Below are 27,596 nucleotides of genomic sequence, written 5' to 3' on the forward strand. Positions count from 1 at the left end.
GTGTGTGTGTGTGTGTGTGTGTGTGTGTGTGTGTGTGTGTGTGTGTGTGTGTGAAGTGTCTGAGGCTGGATCCAAACTCAGGTCCTCCTGACTCCAGGGCCAGCACTCTACTCACTGCACCACCTAGCCGCCCTATATTCCCCTTTCTTAAAGTTACCTAAGGCTAGCTGACTAAATGATTCTCAACTGATAATTAATATTGGTAGGAAGCATAGGAGGCTTGAGTCAGTGGCATTAGAGAATTATCCCTGACCCATCAGGGCTATTTCAAGAAACCTGAGGTGGAAATGCTGCCAGAGCCTAGCTCTGGGAGTCAAATCATCAATGGCAATCTGAGCTGGTATAAGGATCTTCAGGATTTAAACAAGTTAGATACACACACACACACACACACACAGAGTTTACACAGGTTAAACACATACATAATGTGTATATATAGATATAAAACAAAAATATTAAGTGATGGCTAATTTTAATGTCTATCTCTTTTGAATATTTTTAGCTCTTAACTACATAAGACTGCCTTCCCAAATAAAAGCTTAAGATATAGGGATACCTAATTACACTAGATCTCTAAAAGCAACAGAGCAACAAAGTGAAATGGCATTGAATGGCACTGAAACAATTCTTGTTGAAAAAAACTTTCTTAAATTGTTCTGGGAGTTAACTACTACTAGTATGCCCACTACTGTATTCATTATTGTTCATAGCACTATTGTATAACCCTGCTCTCTTGCCTAATTCTCTAGTGTCTCGGGATCTCATAGCTTATAACTATTTATCTACATGACTTAGATTCAGAATGAAGCAGAGAATGGGATCAGTGCAAAAAAAGAAAATTTAAGTGGTCAGATTCTAGGCAATTCAGTTTTCATTTAGAGGCATTAGAGTATAGTAGAAAAAGTCTTAGACCAGAAGTCAGGAAACTGGAGAATATTAACTAGCTGTGAGATCTTGGGCAGGTCACTCAATTTACCCCAAGTTTTAATTTCTCCCTCTGTGAAAATGATGTGATTAGATTAGATAATCTTTGAGGTTCATTCTAGCTCTATTATTATGTAACTTCTATGGTTAAAAGATAAAGAGGAAGTGGGGCATTATGGATTCAGAACTGTTAAGAGTCAGAAAGATGGTGGGTTCAAGGTCTGCCTCTGATTCATACTGGTTGCAAGATCTTGGGTGAGTCACTTAACTTCTAAGTTCCCCAAACAACTCCTTAACACTCTAAATTACAGAGCTGATCTGACTTGGCAGAAGATATTTCCTTATTAGGAGTTCCCCACACCAATGAAATTCCATGTTCAGCTTGACAAAAGAATGGCTACTGTTATTAAAATAATAAAAATGTTTTGAACATTCTGCAGCTGAAAAGTTTTTTTTTAAAGAGGAAGACAGTAAAGGCAATGGCTTTACTGAGGTTAAGAAAATTATTTACAAAGTTTCTCCACGTTGCCCAGGAAGTCACAGTTACATATTCTGTGTTCAACTTTAGGCAATCATGAAGAAAAGAACACAAAAACTAAAGTATGTTTGGGGATCAGTAAAATTCAATCTAATATCCTACAAAAGCTAAAAACGATCCAACAATTTACTATAACCACAATCTTAGAACATAAAATATGCTCCTTGAGAGTAGGAATTGATTTTCATTCCTTAGATTTGTATCCCCAGAACTTAGAACAGTGCCTGGCACATAGTAGGCACTTAGTAAATGCTTATTAACTGACTTATAAGGGAATGGTTAAATACTTTGCATCATATAGTTTGTGCTAAAGAAATCAACATAGGCTATATTCACAAATAAATCCATTTTCATGAATGAAGTTAAGTTTAAAATGCATCAGTACTTAGCAGGTTAACTTCTGTTAACAGCGGTGTCAGTCAAATAGAAATTGCCATTGCAAATCCACTTAGAAAAGCACAAATTAACATTATTTGTTGTATTTTTATTTATTTTTGTTAAATATTTTCCAATTATATTTTAATCTGCTTCAGGATACAATGGGACCCCCAATTTGACACACCTGATGTAAGACAATTATTCTGTCATTCTTTATGACCATGGTTTTACTCTGGGACACACAATAAGGGCTACAGAAGAACTTGAACTGGTCCTTGATGAAGGGGTAGGATTCAATAGACTAAGAGAAAGAAGAATAAATAGCTTTTCATGTGGACATGACAGGAAGAACTAAGCTGTCTAGGTGGATAAGAGCATGGTACAGAAGGGGGAGAGTTGAGAAAACATAGGCTAAAAACACTGGTAGGGACTCATAAGAGGCAAGTTTAATAGGTTAGGTGGGGCCATAAGATGGTAACTACTGAATATCAGTATGAGAAGTTTGGGCTTGATCTCATAATACAATACAATAACACAAAGTAATGCAATGCCGATTTAACTTCTGTTCTTTAATCCAACACACTCATTGTATGACTTCCTTAGGCAAGAGTCAGTCACTTGTGACACAGGCCATTTGTGAGACATATGAGGCATTGTTGTCACCATCCACCAAAGACTCTTATTAAGACAGCAGACTACTAACTGCATTCCCTTCCCAGAATCCATAATAGGCTAAATTGAAAGTAGGAGGAGTTTGCCTTTAAAGTCCTCTAATCTGCCTGCTGCCTTCTTTCTCTCACATATCATGAATGACACCCCTCTCACCTGACTCTTAGAAGCCTAGTCCCTTTGTGCTGTCCTAAAGCTCTCAACCTAGAACTGTCCTCCATCTCCAAAATGACCTCTTTCTCCCTTCATCCCCAATCAAAATTTCCATCGTTTCAGAGTAGGTGTTACTGGAAGAAAACAAGGTTGCTAAACTAAATCAAATGAAAATGCCAATGGTAGCTTTTTCAGGGTCATCTAAAATAGATGCCTATCAGTCCAAATGAATCTCTAACTTAGGCAAGTTTGGGCAGTTGTGCTGCAGTAGAAAGAGCTGGAAGGACTGGAATCCCAGCTCTTTTCCTTACAACCTGTGTGCCCTCGGGCAAAGAAGACTGGCACAGATGATTTCTCAACAACCTATAAATACGATGGTATTTACTGTGGCTAGTTCCCATGGTTCTATGAAACATTATTGTATAGCCAAGTCCAGTACATTTTTATTCTAGTCAAATATGTTTGAATTCTAGGTCTATCTCCAACAGTGTGAACTTAGGAAAATCAATTAGCTTCTATGTGCCTTACTTCCCTCATTTCCAAAAAGAAAATACTATCCTAAACTACAGGGGGCACTGTGAGATTAAAGAAAACAATGTATGTTTTCCCCAAAAATAATTAAATTTAAGGTTTTATTATTATATCACAAAACATAAATCACCTCATTAATTCTCAGAATTATCACTTTTTGATAAATATATAAAGTACAGAAAGTTCCACAAGGTTTAAAAACCAATCCCTTAGCAGGAGCTAGATCAAGTTATACAGGGTTCCTTAAATCTTAAGTAAAAACAACATTTTTATTTTTGGATGCATGATGATCATTTATTCACCTAAACTTAACCATTATTCATGATATCAAGCACTCTTTTAGAAAACAATTATATTTTCCCTTTAAAAAAAACTCCACTATTTTCATCCTCTTCTTCTGTCAAAGAATCTATGATGGCTCCCTATTACCCGTTGTTATAAACTGCAAACTACTCTTCTATCTTTCGATGGGCTCCCCGATCTAAATGCAGTCTACCCATCCAAATGTGTTTACAGTGAATATCCAACTTTCATACTTTGTACCCAATAGGCTAGTTTCTGCATACACCGACATGCCATATCCATTATAATTTTTATGGCTTTCACAGCACTATCCCCATCCTCCCATTTTAACATCTTTCCCAGGTACCTAAAGTCTATATTCTCTCCAGTTGAAATCTTACTACCCTCACAGAGATTACTCCAGGACACATTCATTTCTCCTCTGAAATCTTATTTATTAAACAATTTAAGTTAGCATTAAGCCTCTTCCTTATGTTCATAATATATCTATTCTCTCTTCTTCCTTTCCTCTTTCAAGATTCAATTCAATTCAGTAAGCATCTGTTAATAGCCTATGTCTGAAGTATTGTACTAAGCCCTAAGGACACAAAAGACAAAGAAAATGATGCCTGACCTCAGGGAGCTCAAGTTCTACAGGGAATATACAAAGTGTAGAGAAGTAGAAACAAAGTGTGTGTGTGTGTGTGTGTGTGTGTGTGTGTGTGTGTGTGTGGAGGTGGCAGTACAGTCAACAAACTGGGAAGGGGAAGAATGAGGAAAGGGAAGCTGTACATGAGATGAGCCTTGAAGGGAGATGGAGAGTCCAAGAGATGGAGGGCATTCCACAGGCATTCAGAATAATAATTTGTACAGAGGCAAGAGATAAAATGTTGTGCAGGGAAAGAGCCAACTGTCCAGCTTTGCTGGAACATACAGTGCACAAGAGAGGGTAATATGAAATCAGTCTAGAAAATTACCTTGAAGCCAGACTGCAAAGGTCTTCACAACAGAGGAGTTGGTATTTTATTGTAGAAACAGTAGTGAACATCTCAACCTTTTCTGAGTGGTGGGGGTGGGGAGGGAATTGACATTTTCAGACTTGTTCTTTAGGATGGGGACCAAATCTTAAACATTTCATTAACTGTAACAGCTGCCTAACATAGTGCTAGGTACACAGTAAGCTCTCTTCGAACACTTGTTCAATTCATTTCAGTTCAATTCATTTTCCTTAGCCATATTCAGTGTGGGATTAAAAAAAAACTAGTCTAAAATGTGGAAATATGTTTGACATGACTGCACATGTATAACCTATATCAGACTGCTTGTTGTCTTGTGGGGGGAGGGGAAGGAAGGAGAAAAATTTGGAACTCAAAATCTTATAAAAATGGATGTTAAAAACTAAAAATAAATAAAGTTTGAGGAGCTTTTTAAAAGAACTGTCTATATTCTTATGCTTATAAATTTATGGGTTCCTCTGTCAGTTTTATCCAATAGTCTAGTACCAAGATAACATCATCAACACAAAATAACTTTCTTTTTACTTTGTCCTTTAAATGATTAGATCTTTCTGTAAAAAATTTCAGTGTTGTATTAATTTTAGACCACCCACTTCCCCAATCCCTCCCAAACAGGAAAGTGTCCAGAGTTTCATAAGATATTTTTAGTAAACAGAAACACATTTCAACGAACTCTGAATTTTAAGACTACTTGATTCCTACTTTGTATTTCCTCTTTTATGTTTATCTGAATGTTATATTCCCATTTATCTAAGCTTATAATGATTCAAATTCATTGCATAGCAAAGAAAATACTAACCAAATACTTTAAACCCACCCATATTAATTCTTTTGATTACCAAAATATTTGTAATAAATTATTCCTACAATAAACTACTGAAAATCACTTTTTTAATCAATAAAGATTATATCCTTAAGAATGCTTGAGGTAAGCAAATTAACATATTTCAAGAGAAATTCCAATTTACAGAGTAAGTCATCACCAAACCATTACCTAACAAATCATCTAAGCACTCCACAGTTCTTCAGTATTTTAAGATATTGAAAGAAAAAGATGAAAATATACAAATTGCTAACAAACCTTAATTTTAGCTAATTATTTCCTCTAAATCTTTATTAAACAAAATTCCCATTGGTCCATGAACAATCACTAAACAGGTACCTATTGGTTCAAAAATGGTTCCTTATCACTACCCTTAGAGGTTACTCATAGGAAAAGAGAGCATGTTTTGGAGAGAGAAGGAAGGGTGTGTGTGTGTGTGTGTGTGTGTGTGTGTGTGTGTGTGTGTGTGTGTGTGTGTGTGTGTGTGTGTGTGTGTGTGTGTGTGTGTGTGCGCGCACGCAAAGATAAAAAGGAAAAATCCCTGATTAAGGAAATTTATATTTTACTGGAGGGGTAAGCAGTTAAAGGAAAGGAAACTCAAAACATGTAGGGAAAATAGAATTAGGCCACATTACAGGCAAATTTCTTAACACAGGAACAGCATCAGAGAATTCAATGGCCATCTTTAATGGTTAAAAAAAAAAAGTAGGTCTCCATATACTATCTATCAAATCATTCACACAAATAAACCCTCTATCACCTATAGACAGTGACATATCAATGCATGAAACTAAACACATAGAATACTTTTCTTAATAAACAACAGGTATTTACTTTGCACTTTTATTATGTTTCTAGCATTTTGCTATAGACTACAGTGGATTTTAAAAGAGAATAAAATATATGATCACATTCTTCAGATTAACATTGAAGAAAGAATAGAGTACAAGGCAATATATTCTCAAGTCTCAAGTTGTGTGGTACAGAGTACAGGCTACAAATGTTAAGTGTCAAGGACCTGTGATTTGGTCATTATGAAAATTCTTGGTGTGAGAATTCCCTTCAATAATGCAGATCACAACACATTTATATTTAAGCTATCAGAGTTCTGCCTGAGGCTCAGACTCATTTGTCAACTTACCCATAGTCACCTAATTTATTGTCAGTAATGAAATTTGAACTAAGGTCTTTGGGGCTCCAAGATCATCACTCTATCTAATGAGGGTACTGTCTCTCCCTAGAAAAATCATATGTAAATAAAATTTGCATAAGATCACATTTAAATACTTTAGGAACAACTCACTATTTAAAAGATTCCTTTCATAAAGCAAATTATCTTGCAAATGAAATTATCACAGCCTAATTAGCCTGTTTTTCAAATCTAGATTTTAGTATACTTATAAAGCATTTGCTTAAAGCAAGGTATATCCTATAGTATATATATATATATATATATATATGTATATATACACATACAAAGACAGGCAGCCATCCAGCTATGTGTACCTTCTGAAAAATGAAATTATCTGTAGGGCAAGTCAAAAATTTATCATTAGCTCTTCCTTCAATAAAGAGAAATCTCCAGTAATTGTTATGGAGACTTTACTGATCTGGACAACCATACTTAAGCAACCTGCAAGGGAACTCTGTGATCTTTGTTAAGAATTTGTCATCCAATTCTCATACCAAATGTAGGCTCTCAATCATCTGCACACAGTTGTACAGTACTAATACAAATTAATTAGTTATATTACCTAAGAAGAAATAACTTGAATTGCTGAACTTGCAACCCTAACCTTATAAATCAATACCTTAAACATTAAACACATAAAGATCCACAAACAGGTAGACACTGAGATGTATACCAAAAGAAGAAAAAACTTTTAACTGATCATCTACAAACTGAGAGTAGAAGCAGAATGGGAAGCATTTGGTAAAAATCAAAGGAGAGAGAGAGAGAAATAAATGAGTAGGATGGGGAGACATGTTAGTCAACAAATTAGTTGGCAGAACCAGATAAAAAGTTTTCAGCATAAATCACAAAGTTGGTACAAAGGCATGAAAATAATGATAGAAGACTTCAACTATCAGAATATCTGCTGAAGAAATCATTAACAGAAGATCTTTAATGGAGCCCCAGTGATTTATCCTTTGTCCTGTAATGTGAAGCATTTTTATCAATGACTTGGATGAAGGCATAGATAATATGCTTATCAAATTTGCAGAAAGCATAAAGGTGAGAGAAATAGCTAACATATTGGAAGACAAAGTAATAATCCAAAGAGATATATATCAACAATTTAGAATGATGGGATTGTAGCAACAGCATGAAATTTAAGAGGGATAACGTAAAGTTTTAGGCTTGGAATCAATTGCATAAGTATAAGACAGAGGAGGCATAACTAGACAACACTTTCTATTAAAGTAGTTTGAGAGGGTTAATGGCTTGCAAGCTTAACATGAGTCAACAGCGTGACAAGACAACTTAAGTAAATGCAATCTTAGACTGAATTAAGGGCACAACCAGGAAGGATCTAATGATTCCAGGGTAGATTGTCCTGGTCAGATAATGTCAACTGTAGCATTTTCAGATCTAGATGCCACATTTCAGGAAGGATATTGATAAGCTAGAGCATGTCAAAATGAAGGCAACCAGGATATTACATGGCCTAATGATTAAGACATGTGAAGATTAGTTGAAGGAACTGAGGATGTTTAGCCTAGGATGAGGGGAAGGGGATAAGAAATTATAGCAATATTTAACAGGATATCATGCAGAAGAGACATGAGGTTTATTCAGACTGGTCAGATGGCAGAACTGAAAACAAAGGATGAAAGGTACAGAAAGTTTGATGTACATTTGATATAAGGGGTGGGAGATGGGGGGTGAGGAAAGCTTTCTAAAAGTGGCATGGGATGCCTTCACAAATAGTGAGTTCCTGATCAGTAGAGGTCCTGAGGGAGACCAGATGACCATTTGTTAAGGATGCTGTGGAAGGGACACCAGTTCAAGTAGGGACTCAGAACCCGGAGGTCTCCTCAAACTTTTAAGATTCATGATTCAATATTTGTCTATCTGAAAAGTTTCCCTCCAAAAAAGTTGCATATCAAGCACAATGAAAATTTTTCTGAGGAAATCAATTTACATTTGCATAACCTTGTTGATTTGTCAATGCTAGAGTAGAAGAATAGATTATATTTAAAAAGTGTTTTCTTCATGAGGTATTATTGTGCAATATTACTATCCCCATATTACATATAATGAAACTGAACTTCAGAAGGGTTAACTGATTGACCCATGCGTAGAGCTAGCAACCAACAAAAAACCAGGAGAGGGAACTCAGATTTCCTGACTCTCAAGTCTAGCCCTCTTCCCAGCAAACGTTTCTGCCTTTGGATTAATGAAAAGGTTAATAATAAAAGTTACCTTAAGACCACTAAATATATACATGAGTCAAACTAATAGTTTTTCTTAATTATTTTTAATGATAAAGACAACTTCAGAAAAGATGAAAGATCTATACTTCTTTAATGTAATTTCCCCTTCTGGCTTCTAAATTGTGGCTCAGATTTTTCAGGATTTTGTTCAATGTGCCCTTTATAGATCTTTTAGGTGGGGGAGTATTTTGATGCAAATACTATTAAAGAACTTTATTCTATCTATAACTTTCCAACTTAAATTCTACATTTCATGAGCATTTCAAAATACTAAAGTGTTACATTTCATTTGTGTATTTTTTTTTCAAATTAAACAAACGTTTCTTGAATGTTTAGTATGGGCTCACAAATTCTGTTGTGGCTACACTTCCCCCTCTCCTCTCCCCCTTATTTCCTATCCTCATTCCAGCTTTTTTTTCATTTTTTTAAAAAATATGTTTTCCCTAATTACATGTTAAAACAATTTTTTTTACATTTAAAAAAAATTCTGACTTGTAAAACTTCTCTCTCCCTTTTCCCCTCCCTTTGCCCCTCATTTGTGTATTATAATTTTTTCCTTTGTTTTTCTAATACTGTCAAACGTCCTAACATATTTTGTACCTATGTTGTTCTCTCCAACTAAGTCTGTCTGCTTAACATCATTCACATACAGGGTATCCCAAAGTTTTTTAGTGCAGTTTTGAGCTATTAAAATCTTTACTATCATAATAAACATAAACTATTAAACCTTTAATAGCTTAAAACTACACTAAGATTTTTGTATATGTACTCATGAGTCTTTGCTCATTTATTCACTCTGGATTTTCTCTATACCTTCTTCCAGGCCCCTTTCATAACTCCCTTTAAGACCTTGCTCTAATTTCATTTTCACTAACAGTCCATCAGCACTCCAGCATCATTGTTCTTTTTAAAATTATTGTTATATTAGTTAAGTGAGAAATATTTATTGAATACTTTTAAGTGTAAGGCACTCTTCAAGGTGCTGTGGTATCAGATAGTTTATAGTCTGACTAATGACCGATGATGCATACATGCATCATGTATGAAAAGTTGTGACACAGCAGCATATTATACATACCTAAGTACTACAAGAATTCAAAGAAAGAGTGATGTCAGTGCGTGGGATTTGAAAAAGTTTCACAGGGGAAGTGGAAGGATGGAGTAGAATATGGATAAATGGAAGGCAGAAGCGCACAACATTCCAAGAGACAAAAGGACATGTCTGATGGTAGGAATGTACACAGGGTCTTAGCAGAAGAGTGGGTAGATCAGCCAGGCTGGAGAAAAGTTCATATTGGAGAGAACTGAGAGGTAAAATTCAATGGCAAGTGGGAGTTAGAATGTGCAGGACCTTTGATGCCAGACTAAAGAGTTAAGGTTTTATACTATTAGCAGTGGGGAACCATTGAAGGTTTTATGAATAGGGTATTGGTATATGTAAAGTGAAGATTAATCAAACAGTGGTATATAGGAATAATAATAGGCGATTTTTAACCGTAACTTTAAGTTTTGCGAAGCACTTTATGGATGGTATTTATTAGATACAACAACCTTGTGAGGGAAATACCACAGGTATCATTATTCTTATTTTACAGAAAATAGATCTATACCTCAGAAAAGGAGCTACAGGAAAACCCGTAGCATAGCGTTAAGCATGTGGAACAAGTTGCAAAACAAGAATTCAAAATTCTGACTTTCAATGATGCTTTGAAGGGAGATGGGGGAGGAGGAGGAAGGGAAAGAGGAGAGGGGAAGGGAGGGAAAAGAAGGGAAAGGGAAGAGAGGAAGGAAAGGGAGAGACCAATTGGAACAACTTGAGAACAAGGTAATAATGGCCTAACATAAGTAAGGAGGTGGCATTAGAAATAGAAAAGAAGATGTGGGTGAAAGATATAATGAGAGAGGAACCAAAAAGATAGAGGAAAGAGGGGAAAATCAAGAGGAGTTAGGATGGCATCATGAATGTTGAGAGCATTATATCGGAATCAGAAGATCTATATTTTAGACCAAGCTCAACTAATTAGTAGTTACACAGTCTTGGACAAGGTAATTAACTTCTTTGGGACTCAGTATGTTCATCTTTAACATTAGGGGGGTTTACAAATTTGGCCCAAAGAGAAATGAGAAGGCACTAGATGGCAGCTAGGTGGAACAGTAGATAGAATGCCAGGCCTGGAGGCAGAAAGACTTATTTTCCCAAGTTAAAAATCTAGCCTCAGATACTAGTTGTGTGACCTTGAGCAAGTCACTTAACTCCATCTGCCTCAGTTCCTCATCTATAAAATGAGTTAGAGAAGGAAATGGCAAACCACTCCAGTATCTTTGCCAAGGAAACCCCAAATGGGGTCAAGAAGAGTCAGACAGAATTGAAATGACTGAACAATTGGTTCCCTTCTTGTTTAGATAGGGGCAATTAATATGGAATATATATACCACATGAAATTTTTTTGATCTGTTGGTTAGTTTACTGACTAAACTTTTTCCCCTCTTTTTAAAAAAATGTTTTTGTTCTATTATATGGTTCTCTAGAAGGGGTAGAGGAAGGGATATAGAAAGAAATGTAAGCAGTGTTAAAACAAAAGGTATGTCACATTTATTTTTTCAAAACATTACAAGTCCAACTATGTAATCTCTAAAGTCCCTTTCAGTTCTAAAATTCTAATTCCTAAAACACACCTAATACATGTAAATCCATACACATATACAAACATAAAAAGCATGTCTCTATCCAAGTATGTTCATATTGACAGAAACAGAGATTTGTTTCAATATGCAATAATGCACAAATACATATATACTTGCTAGTTGAAGTAGAGTTGTGGAAAGAGATGACCTAGAAATCAAGTCTTAGCTCAGGGACATAATGATTGTGTGACCCTGGAAAACTTATTTCACCTTTCAGGTTCACAATCAATCATGTAAGAGTATAAGATGTTAAATTGCACTGGTAGAGGTCAGGAGCCTTCTATACCTGTGATATCAAAGGTCCAGTAAAAAATGTGTGTGTGTGTGTCTGTGTGTACCTAGGTAAAACCAATGTGTGTATAATGCCCTACCTGGAGTCAACTACATTACAGGAAATACCATTGATAATAAAATCCTTTGAGAATTTTTGCAAAGAAAATCACATAAGATAAAGTGTAAAACATATCCTTAGGATACTGAATATGACACAGAAATGTATGTCTAATTCACCATTTAGTTGTTTCCATATATATTGGCATCTGTATGTGTAGCTATGTTTTTATTTGTATACATGTATAGGATACATGGATAAATATTAATAAATATGTGTATAAATTAGCATCAATTTATAAATAAAAACATTCCCTATACCTACAGATACAGACATAGTTATCCATGCACATACAAATATACACAGACATATAGACACAAACATACAACAAATATATGCATAGGTTCACTAATTTCATATTTAGGAAAGGGTGATTGTGCAGATTAATGACAGCTGAGATCTGGGATACTTAAAACATATGAGTAAATAAGCTAGCCCAAGAAAGCAGGGACTCTATCCCCAACACTTAGCATGGTGCCTAGCACAGAGCTGGCACTTTCTATAATATAATGTATCAACCAACTGAAAGCAACAAACATTAGTAGCAATTTATTTTTTACTGATAGTTTTCCAACCCTAAAAAACTCATAGCTAAGACTATTAAACATCAAAAAAATTAGTTTTCTCCTTTAATTTCTGAGTCTTTTTATTCTACTCTTTTTCTTCCCTACTTTCCTGTTTCTCTTCATTTTCTCAGCTCTTAATTTTGAAAATTACCTAAAGTTCACATGTTGCTACTCTCTGCTGTTCTCAGGTCTTCCTGGCAACTAGGTGGTACAGTGAATAAAGCACCAGCCTGGAGTCAGGAAGACTCCTCTTTGTGAGTTCAAATTTGATCTTGGACACTTATTAGCTGTGTGACCTTAAGCAAGTTACACTTAACCCTGCTTACATTAATTTCCTCATCTGTAAAACGAGCTGGAGAAGGAAATGACAAAACACTCCAGTATCTTTGCCCAGAAAGTCCCAAATGGGGTCACAGTCAGATAGAACAGAACAATAACAAAAACTTCCTGACTCTGGACCCTGCACTTTTTTTACTGAGCCACCTAACTGAGTTGGGCAAGTCACTTAACCTTTCTACCTCAGTTCTTCTCGCTGTAAAATGGAGATAATAACACTTACCTCACAGAGTGGTTGAAAGGATCAAATGAAATAATATTTAAGGTACTTCAAAAAACTTACAGTGCAATCAAAATTCTAGTTCCACGTTGTTAGTCTCAATCTGAGCTTCAATTTTGGATTTACAGTCATTTTATAAGATATCTTCACTTGGATGTCCCAGATGCACCTTGAATTTGCATTTTTTTATAATTCTTTTCTTCTCAAGGATAATGAATATATTTTAACACAATTCTGATGTGCTAAGAGCTCTTTTAAAAGATGGCTAAATATATAAATCTATAAATTTCCCCATAGAAATTTCTACATGTATGTTTATTAATTTACTAATCAATGAAATAGACCTCAGCAGCAATATAAACACATGTACGTATATATGCACTAAATATATAGAATGCTATCTATCAAAACTAAAAGTATTTTCAAAGAGTTACCTGGCCCTTATGCATGAATAATTCACAATAATGGAGTGTCTTCTGTCTTTCTACTTTGCTGATAAGTACCATGGCAATATACACACGGATCAAACTAGGAAGTCTTTACCAATTTAACAATAACATTAACACTACTTTACATAATGACGCACATTCCAAAAGATCCCAAAGGAGTTTATAAATTGTTTACATAATGGTTAACCCCTGAAAAGCATCCACTATAAATTAGAAGTTCAACAGTCAATTTGGTATATATTTCATAAGAATAAGAATAGTGAAATTGTAGCCACAAATATAAGCACTCATTCCCACTTAACTGCCTTTCCTCCTTTTAAAATCTTACTCCTTCCTACCTTCCCACTCCTTACAAGGCAACTAAAACACGAATACCTTCTTTATTACAAATATCTTTATTTGTGATTTTTGGCAACTGTACCTGTGAAAAACAGGTCTAGCACCCAAATAAACGAAATCCACCTTGATTTATTAGCCAAAGGTACTACAAATTCACTTCCTGGACCAGCTGCGTACATTGCCCTTCCACAAACCCTCTACTTCATATCTCAAATCCCCAAGGTGTGATTACAGATACTTCCTCATCCTAATTGTGCAAATTTTAAGAACTTTCTAGAGAAATTAAATGACAGAGGACTGGCTATTAAAATTATGAAGGAGAAAAAGCCATGTTACACTTTTCACAAGGCCTCTATATTATAACAAGGCTCCTATTAATTACATTTAAAAGGATGCCTTAAAAGTGCTTTTCTCTGTCTTCTACTATTGTCTATCTTGTGACACTTCCTTTCATTCCAGTTTCCTTACAAAATAAGGCAAAATGGGTTGGACTCTAGTATACTACTGACTGATGAAGTGTCAGCTACAATTTCTACTCAGCACTAATGCTAACTACCCAGAAGGGGAAAAGAGATACTTATTTGCTTCTATAATCCTTTGCCTTGAAGGTTTCTCAGTATTTGTTTCATATACCCAACGGTGGGATTTTGCTGCTACACCTATTTGCTACAATAATCCTCTTTCCCATGAAAGTGTGCAACCATGCTATTATGAACCCATGGCAAAGTGGATAGAATGCTGCACATGAAATAAGGGACCTGTGTTTGAATGCTGCTTCCAAGACTTGTTCAGCTTTATGATCATGGGCAAGTCACTTAATCTCTCTCAATTTGCTCTTCTCTAAAACACTTCTACAATATCTATAGCGTCTACTTCAGAAGGTTATTATAGAACTTCAATAATAATAATTGCTAGCATTTACATAGTACTTTAAGACTTGCAAAGTATCTTGGATATCTCATTTTATCCTCACAATAACCTGTGCTATTATCATCCCCATTTTACAGATGAGGAAACTGAGGCAGACAGAGGCTAAATGACTTGTCCAGGATCACAAAGCTAGTGTCTAAGGTCAGATTTGACTTGACTCCAGATTCAGCATACTATTTGCTGCACCACCTAGGGGCCTCCAACATATAAATGTCAACTACTATAATGAATATTAGAAAAGTAAATATGACTTCTTTACAAATGTAGATACTTTTACAACCTTCTATATCCACCATTTCTCTTTTTATGTGACTTAAAATTGGTCATAACTCCTGTATTGCTTTACATTTTTAAGCCTTTTTAAGAAATTTAAAGTACTTTGCAGACAAATATTTATCACTTTATTGCAGAAGATTAAATAGAAAAGTCTAGAGTTCCTGTCTCCATATCGAAAGGCTTGCTCTCTTCAGAGATGGCATGCAATATTTTTTAATTTACATTTTAAATTTAAAACCTTTCCTTTTTTGGGGGGGGGGAATGAAGGATTACTATTTGGCAATTCACCATGAAGCAGTATTGTCATTTTCAATAGTAAAGACTGCCATTTGCTGCTTCTTTTTGCTCTGTTAGTCCATTTGGCTGACTGACTCTTCATCACATATATCCAAAGGGAGAGGCAAATGAATGGAAACCAGTAATTACTCTCAAATCAGAAGCCATTCTTTCCCCACACAAAAAAAATAGGACTCAGAGGTTCCCTATTCTGCCATAAACTCTTTTTAGGGGTGATCTTAAGGGGAAGAACTAAGGGCAAAGGAGAAATGGATGATCTCACTTAAAACTGGTGACCTTAATGCCACTGACGAGAGGGGGTAGTTATCCATTTCAACCTGACTCCCATAAACATATGTGTAATGGTAGACTTGAAATTGATCATCTTATACTTTCTAGAGGTAGCCAAGTAATCAATGTTGAGTAAAGCTGGAAAAATAACTTGATAACTTGTTATTCTGTGAAATGGGAGGGAGGGAACTGACTTCAGAAGGGTTACAAGTAACCCTGAATGGTACCTGGTCACAGTCCCAACTCATTTGTCTGGTAGTATGGTGTGGTAGAAGGAACATTGGATTTTCAATTAGAGGACTTAGGTTTGAATCACTGCTTTTTCTTACCTGTGTAACCTTGCAAAATTAACCCATCTGGGTCTTGATTATCTCAACTGTAAAAACAGACTAAGTTGGCCTAAGATGACCTCTAAGGTTCTATCAATCTATAAATAATAATAACGATGTTTCATATCTGAAGGCCTAATGGTTGCATTTCTTATATTCCCCTCATTCAGGATTTTCAGCATTCAAAATTTTCAAATAAATGCATAGATCCTATTTTTCTTACTAGTTCCAAATGTTATCCTTTTAAACAATCACATAAAACACTTAGACAAGTGTCAATTATAACATCTCACAGTATTGCCAATTTTTATTCTCTATAGTAATAAAAAGGATGAATTGAAATCCACACATAATCCAAACTTCTCACATCAGCAAAAAGTTACAAACTTCTCTTCCTTAGACATGTCAACAAAATATTTCACCATACCTGCCCAACAAGGAATAAAACCAATCATTTGGATTTCTTCCTTTATTTCCCAAACTATTTTTGGTAGGAATGCTAAAAGACTGTGAAATAACCAAAAAATAACCCACCAAAAGATACAGAGGGCAGGCACAGATTCACAAACTAAATAACAGTTTTTAATAATCAAGAATTGACAATATATGTAAAGTTATGATCTGCAACACAAAGCTGAAACAGAGATTTTGTCCTTTAATAACCTCTAAATTTATTATTTAGACAAAAAAGTAACCCATCAGCTAGATTAATTTCAGCCATATATTATGTGATATTACCAACACATCCAGCTATTTGTGAAGCTAAGAAAGAATAAAATGCACTCTAACCACTCATACTCAACCTTGAAGTACTGAAAGGTACTTCATCATCCAGTGTGGTTAGAAGCAAATACACACACATATGATATTGTAAAGGCACCTCTGTGAAGTTGTATGTCATAATTTATTACCACGAGGTATCCACCTATTTTAGGCCACACAAATCAAAGCATATCACCCTGTGATTACATCAAGCATTTCTAAAATGACATTTAGCACTTTCTTCTTCCACTCTTTGCATCCGAAGCTTTGAGATATAAGGAAACATCTTTCACTGGTTCTTTCTCCACTTCTATGTAGAAAATCCAACATTATGGATGAACTAGCTTGGCATTCTCCATTCAGGCACCACTGAAAATGTGTCTGTGTTTAATACTCCAGGGACTCTGCCCCAAACCTGGCAAAATGTGAAGGTTTCTCATAGAACTAATTCCACAGCAGTCACAAGCAGTTCTACAGCCACAGGTTGATTATTTTAAAATATATCTACTGTCTACTGTCAATTTTCCTTTTGACAAGACCTATTATAAAATATATTACCAGTGATCTATACATTATAAGTAACTGGTATTCTACTATCTATTACATGACTTTATTTTTAAGGGTAATGAATAAATTTTTTTTTGTTTTGGCTGCTGCTTAAAATTGTGAATGGATAGTAAAGTATAAACATCCTTAACCAACATTGCTCCATTACTTACCTATAGATAAAACTAGGAAAATTCCAAAATATCACATAATTTCAGAACTTCATAATGATCTATCATTTTCATCAGAATACAAAATTTTATGTGTGGGTATCATTGTTGATCCCTTGCATTTGTTCAAAGGCCTTGTTCAATCATTATATTTAGTATTTAGTTAAAATGAAATATTTAAAATTTAAACCATTCTATGTTGCAAGTGCAGCTAAAAGGAAAGGCTTGTGTGGCAGCAGTGACCAGATTTTAAATGCAGGTAGATCAATAAAAAAAAAATAGAAGAAACAACCACCAAGCACAGGCTCCATGTGTGAGTGGAATGGTTTATAATAGCTTGCAAATGACTATGTGCTTGCTGTAACCAGCTGTTCTTAAATTATGAATATGCAACCAATTCATGTTAAAGCCAAATCCCAGCACTATTTCTACAGAGAAATCCCAGTAGTTTTGCTTGTTCTACATGTTAGCTCTGTTAAGGATACAAATAGCAGTAAGCTTCCGAACAAATAGGACCAAACTATTGGCATTTCATGCACTAGGTCCATTATCACAGCAGGGGATGTCAATCACTGGAACATTCCTATAACAGCTCAGGCAATATGACAATGATCTCCTAGAAAAAAAATCAAAATCTCTGCAGTGTACTCAAAGTCCCTCTCTGCCAACCTAATTCTTTTTTTGCCTCAGCCAATCAGATTGTTAGCCCTGACCTACTAGAAGACTTGCATCAAGCTTCAAACATTTAAAAACATCAATCATAAAAACAAAGACAGGACATTGAATTATACAGTATTAACCTCCAGGGTTTGCATACAAAGACCTTAGATTTATTTATGTCCCAGCCCGTTAAGAGCTTCAGTACACCGTTCTTTACACCAAACTGGCTGCCAATTTGATGAACCTCTCTGCCCTCAGCAGGAGTGCAGCGTCTTTGATTAATGAGTGCATGCTTGTGGAAAAGTGTAAGAACAGAAAACAGGGTAAAACACACAATTATGTCTCTATATATCTGATGTACAAATGCAATTATTATTTTCAAAACTGATTCCTCTTTTATAAGAAGTGAAAACTTCTTTCCTTAAAATTACTTTCAAAACTATGCCTACAGTAACTTAAATGTTATTTTATAAAACATGTTTAATTTGTTAAAAATGTATCTGAAAACAAAAAATACATTATAAAATACTACATGTAAATAAAAGAACTATTTTAAAATTTAAAAATTAAAAATTTTTAATAAGAAAAATTGTCATATGCAAAACTTATTTTGCATCATAAAGATAAAGACCATATTTTCCACTTAGATTCCTACCAAATGTGACAGACTAAAAGGCCTGAAATTTAAAAGCACACTCTGCTTCCTTTTGTTCCATTACTGTATCAAAATTAGAATGAAATTTATTTTCCAGCTTGTTTCCTAACATTACTAAATTAATAGTCATTTTGTATTACTTTCAAAATTAACTCAATGTTCAACTTACCAACATCAGAATTATCTAAAGTCTACATCCTAAACTCTACCATAACACTACAAATTCTGCAGTGGTAAATATTGAAATAGATTCTAAATTCTATGTGAAATTAAAAACAGCTCTTAATGAGCTATATAAAAGATATCACCAATCTTTCATTTATTGTAAAAAGAATACTAATGAAACCATGCTTATTAACAAGGTTTATGACTCTGCCATTATATACAGTTTCAAAGTTTACAGACTAATAGGGAAACTTTATAAAAGAAAGTTTAATGTTCTCATTGGGCCTTTCTTTTCTGAAGATAACTTGCCATAAGACAACCAATACACAAAAATGTAAACTTACTAAACTAATAAATTAAGGTATAATTTTAATTTGGCAAGTACATAATAAAAAGATTCTTCTCTCTACAAAAAGATTCCAAATGAGTCCTTGTGCATTTAAAAAAAAAGTCAATCAAAATATGATTTATATGTGTCATGGTTAATGAACAAATTTTAAGCAGTTGAAAAGCTATAGGCAATTTAAAAATCATATTTAAAATATGTTAAGGTAGTTTGCTATTTAAAGGAATTATATAGCTATTTATTAGAGAGTGAGGGTATATAACACCTGCATTTAAAACTTTATTTCCATTATAAATGACATAACTACTTTCCTCTAAAGTTTCTCTAAGAACATGAGATAAGAAAAATACAATTCTGAAGTTATACAAAAGTATAACTAAAACTTGTTAAAGTTTGCCCTCACTTTTTATGGGAACAACACTGTCAATGTATTTACTATTACTGTGTAAGAATACACATTGTCCCATGATTTTATCAATTATGTAAGGTCTTTTTTATTTACATGCCCAAAATTATTTTGATAGATGTAACACAAATAATGAGACTAGAGAAGGTCCTCTACCTTCTAATTTCATCACATGATGTTTCTAATGAAGTTTTTGGTTAGTTCATCTTAACCACCAAATATCATTTTTAAATTGTTTAATTTTTTTAGTTCAGCCTATATTGAGCTTATCAGTTTTTACCCACTCCCAAAAGAATGCATAAACACTTTGATCATGCAGTAGGCAAATATGCAACAACATACTACCTTGGCTAACATCATATGATAAGAGTTTAATATTAAAACTATCAACAAAAATTAATAGTAAGATAAAAAGTACAATTGCAATGTTTAAAATCAATAAACAACTTTTTTAACTAAAATTACCCTTCCCAAAAAAGACTTCTATAAAAGATTAATTAAAACAATAAAACATGCACTAAGTGGAAAGGAATATCATTCTGAGCCTCAAATTGAAAAATGCTTGTTTTTATTTTTTAATCTCTTATTTACAAATTTTTATATATATGTAATTTTCTATAGATGATCTTTTGAAAATATACAACTAGATATATTGTCCTTCAAGCAACCAAGTGTGGTGGGAATCATTAAATCTTTATGATGTAATTTTATTTGGGAGGCAAAGTTACCATATCAGCTTTTTTGTACTTCATGGTATTTCTCCTTTTGGCATGTCTAGGTCAACAACCAAGAATCTATAGTCTCAAAACCCTTACTACAAGAAAACTATAAACCTAAAAGCAATCAAGTCCTACAGCCTCTTTCACTAATTCAAGGGGATCAGACAGAAAGCATGAACTTTCTTGCAACTGTGATATTCTACATCTTGTGTAGGAACACAAAAGTAGCAACAAAGACATTAACAATTGCAGTTCAAGCTGGGAGTGACTGTTCTGTTTCAATTCAATGACACCACTAATGGCTTCTTAGCAGCTCCATGAAATCAACCAGCTGTCAAGTTGATGCATCAGAAGGAACAGTTACGCACTCCCATAAGAAAAAGCAACACATCAGGATGTTTGGCAAAACATCTGCTCCTTTACACTGCAGTTCTATAATAAACATGCAAACAAAGAAATGGGAGAAAGGGCAATAGAATTAAAATTCCAAGGTTTCCATTACAATCTTATGTGCATTTTAAATAAATGTCTTGTAAAACTAAAAACAAAATTCTAAACTGTGAAACACTTTACCTTATACATTTTTTAAGAAAGCCAAACACAAAGAAATATTCAACCAGTGATTCTTCTTATAAAACAATGTTCCACTACTCAGTTTCTCCTTTCCCAAATCCTTCCTATCCACTCACAAAAATATACCAAATTATCAAAAATATTTTAAAGTGACTTTATGCAATACCTATTTAGTAAAATTGTTGTAATATAAATGGGGCTTATTAAACCAATGAAACATTATGTTAAATGTTCCTCTGAAAACATAAAACAAGATGATACTAGGGGGGAAATGCAATGGCCAAGGAAAAGAGAAATTAAGATTAGAATCTAAAACAATTTAAATTAACATAGGAAAGGACAGTTTTATAGAGGATAGATCTGGGCATTTGGTTTAACAAACATGAACTTTAAAGATTTTGTTTCTCAAATGGCAAAATAATATTTGTGTTTGAGCCTCAAAAAGAAAATGCCTGCATCTACTTTTCCTAGCCTTTATGTGAATTCAACATACTGGTAAAAAAATTTTCACCTTTATTTTTGGTGTGAGGTTAATACTGCCTTATTTCCAATGCACACACACACACACACACACACACACAAAAGGGAGATTATTTGTCAGATTCACTTTAGAACATTTTAAAACTGAAGGCACTTCTTGTGAAACATCACTTCTCATTTCTGAAACACAGAACTCTCTTAATGTCTGAATTATTGATTATGCAGCACTGTGACAATAATATTCCCAGTGTTTACAATAGGTGTGAGACATCAAATATACTTAACTACCATTTTCTTAAACTGCTTATCCTCTGTTGCTCACCATTTATAATCTGCCAAATCTTCTAGTCCTTTGTTGCATGTATAATTTAGAACCATCTGTTCTATGTGCTTTTAACTATTTAAACATTTTCATCTACCTAAGATTCACATAACTGGCAGACATTCAATTCCGAAAAAGCTTTCTAAAGTATTTTAAATAAAGCAAATTCTAAGGTAAATAGCTGAATTGTGTTAACCCAAAAGTAAGTTGCCTACATAAACATAAAAATATAACACATACATCATATGTTTTTGTGTGTGTTGAAAAAACCTTTTTAATGCACTTAGAATTGTTCCTATTAGCTTCTATGACTTAATTGTAGTCAATGTTTTCCCCAACCCTGAACACAAAGAGAATGCAAATTAAATACAGACAGTTTCACGTCCTTGTTAGAGGAGATGTAAATATGCTGACTGCAAAACCTAGCAAGGCAAAATGACTAAAGGAGAGAGAATTCTATTTTTTTCATTCTATTTACACTACCTATTATTTATGAAGTACTCAGTGTTTCATTAAGTTTTGTCATGTGACCCAGAAGAACTTTTATGAGATGAAAAAGTATCTGTTATAGAGAAGTAAATTTTCAAAGAACAGTACCTTTTATTGTTTCCCTTTTCACAATGGCTGACATAGACCTTATAGCCAGAGGTGATAGGGAATCTTTTAAAATCATTTTACCTTTTGAAAGGACACTATCAGCATTCTGCAAATCACAGAACTTAGTATCTAGAACTAAAACAAATATTACCCATTATCTCCTGTTACTTTTTATAAACTTCTAAAATAGGATCACTAAATCATTACAAAATTAAAGCGAACGAAAATAAACATTTATTTAATGCATACTGGCTAAAATGTTACAAGAAAAATGAGACTGAAAATAAAAGATTTATATATTTGACTCTTGTCGGTGAACCAGTATAGCTGTTTTTAGTTTGCTTCAAAGTATAAAAATTATTTAGAAAGCAGGAAAAGATATGCTGTACTAAAAAATAATAAACGACAGAAAAAAAAATACTATATTACTTCTCCACCTGTTACCAAAACATAAAAGTAATTTGCAGTTTGGGGATTGAGGGGTTGAGAATGGCTTTTTCTTTGTTTTTTTTTTTCCTTTTTTTTTGAAGTGGAAGTTGGACGGAAGATGGGATGACAGGTATTTTTTAAAGCATAAATGATCATCCTAACTTTATCCTAGAAGTTGCACAACTCTTTAAAGGGGGAGGGGGTCAGATTCTAAAGGGGGAGAACCACTCCAGAAAAAAAAAATTCCCTTAAACTTTACATGACGTCACTTGCTACCGTAACATTTCCTAAACTTTGAGCCTCATCCAGACATACTTTGTGCCTTTCCAAATGTCCTTCCCCCTCCTCCAAAATAAAAGGAGAGACTTGGGAATAAAAATTGCCCAAGATGGCGAAAGGCTTGTTGTTTAGAGGGCAGAAAAAAATGGAGGATATTGTAATATACACAAAGGGATAAATTTCAACAACTCGGCCAAGGGCTGCAGCTGCTTCTCTCTTTATAAGGAAGCAACACACAAAAGATAAATACAGAGGGGGAGAGAGAAAGAGAAAGAGAGAGAAAAGAAATGAAGAAAAATCCCCAACAGCGGGGCCGGCTCTCTGCCCCCTACAAAAACCTCCTTTCCGACGCCCAAATCTAGGGTGACTGTAACTCCCGCGTCTCTTCATACGAAAATATTTCTGAGATGTGGGGAGTGGGGAGGGGGGAGCGGTTAAGGAAGGGGGAAGCTGGGGAAAGAGTTGAGAGCTTGTGGTCGTGGCCAGCCAGGAAATGCTGGGAGATTAGAGACGCACACCCAGACATCACCATAGGGAAGGAAGGCAAAGCTCCTCTAACCTTCCGCATCCTGACACAGACCAACCCCCCCCCCAAAAAAAAAAAACCCGGGACCCCCGTCCCACCTTGCCCCCGACCCCGCAGCACCAGCTGTAAACCACAGCCCCAGCTACCCCGGGAGAGAGGGCGAAAAGCTGGCACAGGGCTGGAGAGGCCCATCGCGGGAGGTGGGGCTGGAGGCGGGGGGGGCCCGCAGGCTGGAGCAGCAAAGCAATCCAGGATGGGAGGGGGGCTGGGGGCAGCAGGGAGGTGCACAGGGCTCGGGAGAGGAAAGGAAGAGGGTATATGGAAACTGCCCCCACCGAGTAGGGCCGACGGCGGCAGAAGCAGCACAACCACGGCGGGTTGTTTTCCAAGATGAGCCAAACTGTTGGTGCGGCCCGAATACAAGCAAGCCCACGGGAACCGAAGAAGAGGCGACCGGGGGGAAGCTAGGGCAGCGGCGGGCACAAAGGAGACGTAGTAACCCTGGTCGGCCGGGAGACTCCCGAACCCGCTGGCGTCCTCCGCAGCAGCCCGGACCGGCCTTCCAAAGACAGGAACCCCCCTACCCACTCCCCCAGAACCCCCATCGCTTGCCACTAGGAATAAAGTTTAAAATCGCCTGGGACCCGCGCTCGCCCCCTCCCCCATCCCTCCCAACCCCAGGATCTGTAGCCCATTCTACACCTTCCATAAACTCCAAGCGGGACCCCTCCAAACCACCCTCCAACCCCACTAACCAGCAGCACAACAAAGAGCTAACGCCGAGCAGCCGAGGGTAAACAGCAGAAGCAAAAGCAGCAGCAGTAGCAGCAGCGGCAACCAGCGCCGGCCAAGACGGGCCACTCCGGAGTCTTCCCCATTCGCACTAGAATAGTTTCTCTTTCTCTGCGGCGACCCGACGTTACAGACGTGGGGAATCACCAGCCTTGCCACCACCACCACCACAACCCCCTCCCTTCCAGGCCCCCTCGCCTGCCACCCCGTCTTCCCTACACCAGAGGCTTTTAACTCACCTTGAGTTTCGAACTGGGTGGGAGTCGCTGTGGATGGATTGGTTTGGGTTATTTTTCCCCCTTCCCTACCACTATGGTCCTGAAGGTTACGATTTTTTGTTTTGTTTTGCTTTTGGTAACCTCCACCCCTTTCCTTATTACTCTAGTTGATTTTTATGAAGGGAAAAAAAGTACAAAGAGTTGAAATGGAGGTGAGAGTTGCGATAATGAAAGCCTTTTCTCCCCCCTCCCTCCTTCTCCGTCTTCCTTCTCTCCGGTTAGTTCCTCCCCAACAGCAGATTGAAGTAGGAGATGATTCTTCTCAAGGTTTGTTGCGGCTTCACTTCTAGGCGAAGGCTTCATGAACCAAAAGTGACGTCAACCAGCAAGGCTTCTCTCTCTCTCCTCGCTCTCTCTTGCTCTCTCTCCCTCTCTCTCTCTAACAATGAAAGTTGCTGTTAACAAGGGGAAAAGAGAGACAGAAGAGAGGGAATTGTTTATATCATTTCAGTTCCAATAATAAATGACCTATCAGAGCTCTTAAAGAAGCAATGGGAGGGAGGTACATTCTTGCTCCCAAGTTCACTGTATCTTTGAGTTTGCACCATCCTTGGATTTGGGAAAAGTTAGAAAAGTTTTGTTTTGTTTTTAAAAGAGAGAGGGTGAAAAATAAAACAAGACCAAGTGAATTTTGTAAACGGACTGTGCTAGAGACTGGAGAACATACTGGTTAATCATCGTCCCTGAATGATTTCTCAAGACAATTTAGAGTCCGACTGGAGATTAATGCAAGTAAATATGCCGAGAATTCGGGATAAGAGTAAGAGAGAAAACGTCAAAAAGCAAGATGCTCAGGAGATAAACCGCTACCGCCCTTTCAGGGCAGGTAATGCTGATTGCAATGTATTTGTACTGGCTAGTATAAAAACACTGATATGAAAGCAGTCCTTGGATACTCCGTAGGTAGTAAATTATTTTAACTTTGACGTCCTAAAATAAATCATTTTGATACCGGATGGTTAGCTTTTCCCCCCTAGCTTCACATAAAGGTTGTAAAATGCTAACCTTTTTTCCTGACAAAACTGGTTAGCAAGCTACAGCAATAAAATACGTGTTATTCATCAAGGAAGAGCAAAAAGACCGGCATCTCCTTACTCCAACCCTTTAAACTACACACGTGGTGTCTTTCTCCCTCGCTCTACTCCCCTCCCTCTCTCACCCTCCCCCACCTACCCCCCTCACTTTTCCCCTGTAGTCCTACACCTTTCTTTCTATTCTTACCCTTTAGCACTTTTTCTCCCCTATCCTCCGTATCGATCCCTAACCTCAATCCCCTACCTCAAAAAAAAAAAAAAAAAAAGGCATGTTAGGCCAGGTTAAAGTACGCTAGGCACACGAAAGAGCGAGTTCCAATAAACGAAGCAAATAAATATATAAAGTTAAATTAAGTAGCTGCCAAGGCATTCATGAAGAAAATGTGAAAAAAAAAAAAAGACCTAACCACTTCATTAAGGTATTTCTTACACAACACCCTAAAATCTCAAGATTTAACTTGTTCGACTTTTACTCAGAATTGAGTAACTTGAATGTTCATAAATGAAAACTTTGAAATCCAGGAAGCTTTATGCTATTTCTGAAAAATAATTGTATATTTCTTTGCACATGTTTGGATAGATGTATACCTTAAAAAGATGTTATTGTTTTCTGTTTCCTCTCCAGCCACTGGCTGTGATTTTAATTGTACTGGAGGATCTTCATTAGTATTAACACATGGGGAGATTTCACAAAGCTGCTTCATTAGAAAAAAAAAAAAAAAGCTTGGCAGACTAGGTCTTTTTGCATGCAATGAGAATGTCAGCCTTACCTCGGTCATTTGTAACATAATAAGTGCAAGTACAATGATTGCAATGCAGGGACGCTGGGGGAAGGGCAGAGATACTGCCTGTCTAATAGGGATATCTGAAAAGAAAGCTCCTCATTACCCAGTTAAATGTATGCTAAAAATTAGTGAAGATGATGTCTCAGGAGACTGATGCTAAATAAATTAATGTGCTGATATGTTTTTAATTATTATTTTTGTACTAGATTATTTCATTGCCAGAATTCACATTGAGTAGCAAAGCTGTGCTAGCACGTATTGATTTTTTTTCACTGCCACATTCCCGGAATACAGATTTTAATCATTTCACTACACCACACACAGTAATTTCATTAAAAACTGGAACCTTCCATCCCCAGAAAAGCATTTAATTTCAATGACACACAATTTCTCTCTTAGCAGCAAACTGTCTCAACAGTAAAAGCTGGCCTAAGGTTCAAATGCATAATTTAATCTTGAGTTTTCCATGCTCTGCATTCCTTTGAAGCTATAATTTGTCTAACTACCTAATAACTGTAATAAGGACAATGATTTCCTTATAATATGTTATTAACCCATATTTAATTAACTCAGAGGCCAAGCTCTGTACATGTTAGACTGGGTCAGTACTTCTATAACCTCAAAATTTACTAATAATCATCTAGAATAAAAATGTGGAATAAAAATATAAGTATGAATATAAGCAATTAGGTATTCCACACCAGATGCTATGCATCAGAAGTTCATATTTTTATACAACCATGGTATGGTTATTCAATGAATAACAAGATTTTAAAACATTTGGAAGTAAACAATGGATTTGGATGATTTAGTTCAAAATTCACTAGCGTTTCTATAGATACTTAGAACATCATTAATATTAATGCTTTAAAGTAGCCCTAATATTTTACCTAATGATTGGAACCACTGCTGAAAACATTTAATTTTGAAAGGATAATCAGGAGAAAAAAAGTAGATTCACATCATGTTGTCTTGGGATAAGCTTCTATGAAAAATTGTCTTAAAATATATTACCCTTCAAATGTGTCTTCTGGCACATTGTAATTTGAATAATTAGGAATGCACCTTTTACTCAGAAATTTTAAACAAAACATTGAAAGGCACACAGTATTGATGTTGGCTTCAATTAGCATTTTTAAAATACTATTGACCTTAAGAGGATGCTTTAGATTGCTAAAAAAAAAATTGGTTTCATAAAAATATGTAACTTCTATTTCCTGGTTGTTAGAAGA

The 27,596-nt window shown here is 35.7% G+C and overlaps 1 protein-coding gene across 27 annotated transcripts in view; it reads right to left on the reverse strand.

Moving 5' to 3' along the window:
- The window catches only part of BAZ2B (bromodomain adjacent to zinc finger domain 2B), a 376,035-nt gene extending 350,905 nt beyond the window's left edge, over positions 1-25,130 (reverse strand). For 2 of the 27 annotated variants that reach the window (XM_069079737.1, XM_069079727.1), the window contains exon 1: positions 24,507-25,116. The gene's annotated coding sequence lies outside the window, so the exon portion shown is untranslated. Of the gene's footprint in view, positions 1-24,230; positions 24,426-24,506 lie in introns of those variants that run through there. The other 25 variants (XM_069079728.1, XM_069079729.1, XM_069079732.1 and 22 more) reach the window with 19 other exon arrangements.
- Positions 25,131-27,596: the final 2,466 nt, after the last annotated feature.

This window comes from Petaurus breviceps, unplaced genomic scaffold (genome assembly GCF_028583685.1).
Source record: "Petaurus breviceps papuanus isolate PSGF00001 unplaced genomic scaffold, PetGlider_PUasm1.0 91133, whole genome shotgun sequence".
NCBI lineage: Eukaryota > Metazoa > Chordata > Mammalia > Diprotodontia > Petauridae > Petaurus > Petaurus breviceps.